Below are 7,523 nucleotides of genomic sequence, written 5' to 3'. Positions count from 1 at the left end.
TACATTATGCAGCTCTGGGATGTTTTTAGAAACTTCTCAGTTTAATGGACCCACCATGTTGGAGACCATTAAATACAAGCATTGAAGAAATTTTATGGCAAAAAATAAAATATCACTGATTTATGGCAAAAGAAAAGATTTGATATTTAGTAACAAGAAAATAAAATGTGATGTCAAGCTCATGATAAAACTGAAATAAAACGAGTGAATAAAATCTGATTGTTGCAAATGGTAATAAACCACAAATTGGAAGGATCATCTTGACAAAATGTTTTTTGACATTTAAAGCTGAAATGTAAAGAAACTTCTGCAATATTGAATAAATAGAAATATTTTCTAAATAAAAAATCACTTTACATGTTACATTGTTGCTTAATGTTTCCATACAATTATAGAGTGAAGATCTGGTGAACCTTTTATAAATCCAACACAAATTCTCCAGAAGAAACCGATCTGAATTATAGCTGCGCTGGTTATTTTCATCCAGCTAATTCAAATTCAATTCAAAAATACTTAATTGATCCCAAAGAGAAATTAAATGATGTAACTTATAAATTCAAAGTCTTCAAAGGTTTATTGTAGATCATGATGGCTGTTGGTAGGTAAGATCTCTTAACCCTTTCATGCATTAATTATGATTTTTCTTAAAGTCAGTTTTATTTTTCCAAAGTGTTTTTGATTTTCTTAAGACATAAAATTGGTGTAAAAAAAGTTTCTAGGATTTACCCAAATGTCCACTCAGGTGGACAAAATGCGTTTTAATTTTTTTACTAATGAAATGCTGTATATCATAATGTAAATATATTTTGACATTAGTTAACAGAATGTATAAAAATAAAACATTGCATTCAGCTCTCATCATAGTATAATGTTCACTACTACATCACTTTATTCACTTACTTTCATTAAACCGCTTGATCTCATTTTATTATTATCTTGGCTCCTCTTAGACAGTATGATATTATTGTGGACATTTTCAATTTTACAAAACTAACAATATTGAACATGACAGTTTTCTGTAAGATGACAGTTCAGTCTCTTCATTTATAAACCTATAAAAATGCAAATGTATCTTGTATGAAAATGTTCAAAGCACTGAGGTTGCAAACAACACATTGGATGAATATGTATTTAATTTTTTGTGTGTGCAGGCTGGTTCAATGCATGTTGATATTTTTGGCATCAGTGATGTATGGCCAGTGTTCTCCAGGCCTCAGCCTGATCTCATGTGGTGCCTTAGACCAGTGGTGTCCAAAGTCTGTCCTGGAGGGCCGGCATCCTGCATGTTTTAGTTCTCTCCCTGATTCAACAAACCTGGACCAAATGATGGCTCATTAGAAGGCCTAAGCAGGACACTGACATGCTAAGGAGGAAGTTACAACCAGGCAGAAAACTAGACCATGCAGGATGTTCCTAGAGACATCACTGCCTTACTCACCAGTCTGAGTTTTGATGGTGATGGGATGAGACTGGCACACTTGAGCTGCCGGATGAATCCTCATTTATTATCACACAAACTACAGATGCCTTGAAATGTAAAAAATTCATCGTCTCCATGAAGTAAAAAAACACTTAATATCATGTCAAGATGAAGACCTGCTCTGATGATCAATACATTCTTGACCTTGGGTGTCTGAGGTATGACAAGTTTCCATATTCATTCCTGGAAATGTCTCCAGTTCCTGTTCTGCTAAGGCCACATTTTCTTTTCTGGTTTGACATTCATACTGGTTTGTATTCTGTCATTTGCTGCATCTTCAGTTATTTCATGTCCCTCAACATCTTGATTTACCTCAGTGTCCAAAGGTTCTTCATCATCCTCATCTCTGTCACTACTCCTGCCACTGGCCAGCAAAGTATAAAAACTTTACTTCTTAATGGAAAAAATGGAAATTTTTTCCTTTCAAAATCTTCAAGTTAAAAACTAAAATATAGGTCCATGCTTTCACAGCCAAAATACTTGCTGGAAATGGTACAGTTTGTAGAACTATAGTCACAGTAATGATATCAATACCTGCAAAAATATTGCCACTGATGCATGATGTCCACTCTAGTGGACAAGTGATTAGTTGAAATTTTTTCCAAACACTAAGTTATTTGGATAATACATCAGTATTATTATCTTTAGGGATTACTTTACATACAGGAGAAGGAGATACTGGATATTACTGATTTGTCCAGCATTATTTTGTCTGTTTGCCATAGTTGGATTTAACTAAATTTTCTTGTACTTTAGGTGGATGGCCAGTAGATGGCAGTGTATTGTATGATGCACTAATGTTCACTTTAGTGGTCTGTGTGCATTTATAACAAAAAACATATATACATATAAGAAAATATCTGTCCACTGTAGTGACCGCAACACATGGAAGGTAAAATACTACTCACAGTGCATACTTTAAAATTGTATTATTTAGTTGAATCAGAAGATCATTGACAATGTAAAAAGCCTATAATAAACTCATTTTGTGGTTTATATATTATTACGTAATAATAATAATGTATATGCATTATGTTATGGGATGCAGGTCTGTCCACTGAATCCTTCACCTGCCGGTTCATTGCACTTTAGATAGTGGGACATTTTGATGAGCTCTGGGTTCCCCAATGATCTCATCCAGTACTTACTCCATGTCGACTTTCTTCTCATATTTAGGTTTGGTTTTCAGGTAGGTTGTCTCAGAATGCTTATTTTATCTCTTATTATCTCTTATTTTAGTCTGGCTCACCAAGATTATGTCACACACATGACAACAGATACACTTATTTTGTAATTTTATTTTTATATGTTTTTCTTAGTGTGGACCTAATACTATGTTGTAGAAAATAAAACTGACATAAAGATATAATTTTCTACATATTTCTTATCTAAAAATTAAAATCTTTACATATGTGGAATACAAGATGTTAGCTTTGTTAGCTAATATGTTTAAGGTGACAACTATGATATGAATAAATATTTATATCTTGATTGAGGCACGTTTATTCCTCCATACAGTATTTTTCCTCTATCTAAAGATTTTTCGTTGATTTGCCAATAACATAAAGTTATAATTTAAACTAAAGATTGTTGCTTCAAAATAACATATCTAATAACTTTTGCTATAAAGAGCAACACTAAATAAAAACAACTCATCAGCTTTTATGCGGTCTCGATCCACTATCCTTACATTTGGAAAGATGTTGCCATGGTGACTCCAGTCCAGACGTGGAGATTTGGTTTCCTGCAGGAGATTAAAACCGAACACAGACTGGAGGAAACGCTCACAGTTCTTACTGGAAACAGACTTTACTCAATTAACAGCAGTAATGTTTACATTTATTATTACTTCTCTTAATGGACCAAATTCCTGATGTTTCCAACTGATTTTAGTTTTTAAAGTTGTAAATAATGAGTCTGGAACAAGCTGCCACCTCTCTGCTGCTTGATCTGACTCTGACTTTAAATTAAACACCTCCGCAAAACGTAAGTTCATACTGTGAAATTCTTGCTTGGTCGTCTTATGCGAATTTGCGGTTTTCACAATAAAAAATGTGAAAGTGTTGCTTTAATTTTGTGTTTAATCATTAAAGCACTAAACTTTGCTTCTAGTTATTGATATTTAAACTGAACAGTTTTGTGATAACGTGTAATTTAACTTTGATTAGAAGATTAAAATTTGGAAAAGGTTATTTACAGTTGAAACCAGATAAAAAATACACACATTTATTTTCTCACTAGAAACTATTTATAATAAGAACTACATCTTGCCTTTAAAAAGCTAACAAAAACATACTGAAACTATAGATTACAACATTCTTTGTTTTAACTGACATCCATGTTGCTAGGCAGTTGCTATGACAACATAAACAAAACACAACAATGCTAGCACATTACAACTTTTACTCATTCACAATTTTGAGTTTTAAGCCTGATATTAACAACGAGGCTTAATCAATCCTAACCAACTTTCAACAAGATTTATAAATCAATAGTTTTAATTTTTATATTTTACTTTTCATGTTGTTTACATCGATTTATTATAAATTTTCTTTCACACTCCCTTTTTCCACAATACAAAAGAAAATAAATGTTTCACTAAACAAGCAAAATTAACTTCAAAATGTTTAAATACTGAAAAAAGTTCTATAGATTATCATATATGGCACGTGTGTCAAACTCAAGGCCCGAGGGCCAAATCTGGCCCGCCATAGCCTTTTATGTGGCCCTCTAGACTCCAAATCATAGCAATGGGCCTCTCCAGTTTTTCACAAATAACCCCAAAATTCACACAAAAATCAACAGATCCCCTCATGTTTTCTGAGTTTATCAACATGTTTTCTGAGTTTATCAACATTTTTCTGAGTTTATCAACATTTTTTCTCAAAATTGTCCATAAACATTTGGGTTCAAGTTCCTGCTGTCTCAGCCTGACCTGATGTCAAGTTATAGTCCATGACCTATAGAGCGATTAATAAAAGATCACATTTAACATCATATGTTAGCGCAAATATTGTAAAAAATTCCTTACAGATATTTCTAAATTAGCGCCACAAAATCTGTGATGTTGATTGCAGAAAAGCACAAAAACAATCCTGGATGAACTGATTAGTGTGAAAAAATGTTCAATATTATGTTATTTTAAGAAACACTTATTGATGCTGAAACACCTATTTATTGATATTTTAACAATTTAATTGTTTTTTATCAATATGTTCTGGCACAACAGGCCCTTTATGAACATTCAGGTTTTTGATCTGGCCCAAAACAGAAATGAGTTTGGATAAAAACGAGTGAATCATGGACTATTTTGAATGTAAACAAGAATGAAGAGTGAGATATTTGGTGGTGGAATTATGTCACACTGCCAGCAAAGGCAGATTCTGTGATGTCACTGGCGATGCAGTCTGTGATGTCATCAACTCAGAATTGTATGCAACACAATTCTGCATATTTTTCATTGCTTGCAATATCACTGACCAGTTCAGACGTGCGCAAAGCTCTTTCAGGTAGTTTACCAATCGACCATTTTAGTGATTGTATTGAGGAGAAATGTTTCACTTATTTCAGCAATACTGCAACAAAATGATGGGACCCCAGGCGAGAACGGGAGTCCAGCAAAACCCCCAAGGCAGCTTCGCTCCTGCACATCTGGATATCTTAGATGAGGAAACCCAAAGACTGGACTCCAGTCTGGAAATGGAGAGCGCCAGGATAGAAGACAACCAAAACATGGCCGACCTGGAGGCCGAGCTGGAAGAGATGGAACTCCGGCTAAAACAGCAGGAAGCTCTCAGAGAGAGGTTTATCAACGAGGTCAAAGAGGCAAAGAGAGAACTAGAGAGACTAGAGAGAGTACAGAGAGTAGAGAAGTCCAGTGATCCAGGAGACCTTAACTCTGCAGTCACTGCTTCCAAGGTTTACAACGATGTGAAAGACATGAAGGAGAAGCCTTTGCAACAAGACTTTGAGGAGTTGAAGTCTTGTTGCAAGGGGAGGTTAGAAGACAAACAAAACCCGGCCGAGCTGGAGGCCAAACTGGAAGAGATGGAACTCAGACTAAAAAAGCAGGAAGCTCTCAGAGAAACTCTTATCAACGAGGCCGAAGAGGCAAAGATGGAACTAGAGAGACTAGAGAGAGAAGAGATGTTCAGTGATCCAGCAGAACTTTACGCTGCAAACATTGCTTCCAAATTTTATAACAGTGTGAAAAACATGAAGGAGAAGACCTTGCAGCAAGAGTTTGAGGAGTTAAAGGTGGCCCACCTCCTCAGCCGGGAAGCATTTGTAGCTGGAATACAGGCTGAGAGAAAGAAAACTGAGGCTGTCCAAGAAGAACTGGACCAACTCCAGACTTCCTACAAGGAGCTGCGCTGTAAGTATGAAGCAGATATTTCTCTGGTGAGGCAGGAGGTGAAACGTGAGAAAGACGCCAACATAGAAAGAGAGAAAGAGAATCAGAAGCTCGTCAACAAGCTGAAAGCTGAGAAGGAGGAGCTCTTCCAAAAAATGGGAAGAGAAATCATAATTCTTAGAAAGAGGGAGAAGCAGATACTAAAGAAATTGGATCAGGTTCATGTTTCGCACGAGGAGCTAAAACGTAGGTTTGAAAGAGACAATATGGATTTAAAGCAGCAGGTTGAAACCCACCAGAAGCAAATAAAGCAGGAAAGAAAAGCACATCTAGAGAAATCAGAGAAGGACAAGGCGAGTCTGGACACAATGAGAGCTGAGTTTGTCGTCCTCCAACAAAACGCGACAACAGAAATTCAAATCCTTCAAGACAAGGAAAGCAGTGCCCAGGCTGAGCTGGAGAAGGTCAACGGTTTGTACCAAGAGCTAAACTGTCGGTATGAAAATGAAGTCACTGCATTTAAACATCAAGCAGAGAAATACCAGCAGGAGATCAGATGTGTGAAAAATGATTTGGAAAGAGCGAAAGAGGATCTCCTGCTGCTCGACACTCTGAGACCTGAGGAAGAAGATATACAACAAAAACACATCACAGATTCCCAAGATGAGGAGGAAGACTCACAGGACCAAGTGGATCCGGTTAAAGTCTTTAGTCAAGAGGTTTCTTCAGAGGAGAAAATCTCAGGAGAAACTTTATCAGGTCAAAACAAATTTCTTCCTTTTTCTCTCATTCCTACATAATTAATAAGTTACTTAATATACACACATAAATACACACACACACACATTCTGGGAGTTAAGCTGTCGGGGCTTCATGCCTCTGGTTGGGCCACACAGTGCAGACAGGTTCTAGGTGAGGAACCAGACCAAGTGCCGCCCAAAGATCCATTATGATGAATGCGACCACTGGAAACAGTGGTTGTACTGGCCGTACATGAGGTCCCACCCTGGAGCCAGGCCTGGGGCCGACCTGAGTGAAGTTGGCCCCCCACCTTCTTCAAATCAGACAAAATGGGCGTCAATTAACTCGACTACATTTGTGCTGGTTTGGCTTTGAAGATATTAATGAAAGGTTAAAGGTCAAAAGGTCAACCAGCCCCCCCACTTTTATGAAATCAGACAAAAATGGTGTCAAACGTTTTGCACAAACCAGCACAAATAATCAGCATAAAATCATAATTTTGAGTTTTTGCTGTGTAGAAAGTAACTTTTGGCAAACTAGATTTCTAAGATTGTTAAAGTTTTTTATGCAACATACAGTTTTTGTTAGAGTAACCACACATAATAATTTAACTTAACTTAGTTTGATCCATGAAAAGGAATCAAAATTTCCAGCCAAAACTTCATTTAGTCCATTTTCTGCCTTACCAGGGTCACGGTACGAGTGATCACACTCTGATCCGGATCCTGGTGAGCCGCTCCGAGGTCGACCTGCAGAAGGTCGTAGAGGAGAACCGGGCAATGTTTGAGAGAACCCTACATGAGGACATCTTGGTAAAATACGTTTCCCAAACTGTTTCTATGTTTACGTTTCAAACCACATCAATAATGTTTCTGATTTTGTTTTTTAACAGAACGACACCAAAGGACATTATCAGAAAGTCCTGCTTGCGTTTTGCGGACCGAGTTA

This window comes from Xiphophorus hellerii, chromosome 8 (genome assembly GCF_003331165.1).
Source record: "Xiphophorus hellerii strain 12219 chromosome 8, Xiphophorus_hellerii-4.1, whole genome shotgun sequence".
Classification (NCBI taxonomy): domain Eukaryota; kingdom Metazoa; phylum Chordata; class Actinopteri; order Cyprinodontiformes; family Poeciliidae; genus Xiphophorus; species Xiphophorus hellerii.
The sequence above is the reverse complement of the archived record's forward strand: the minus strand, read 5'-3'. Positions refer to the sequence as shown.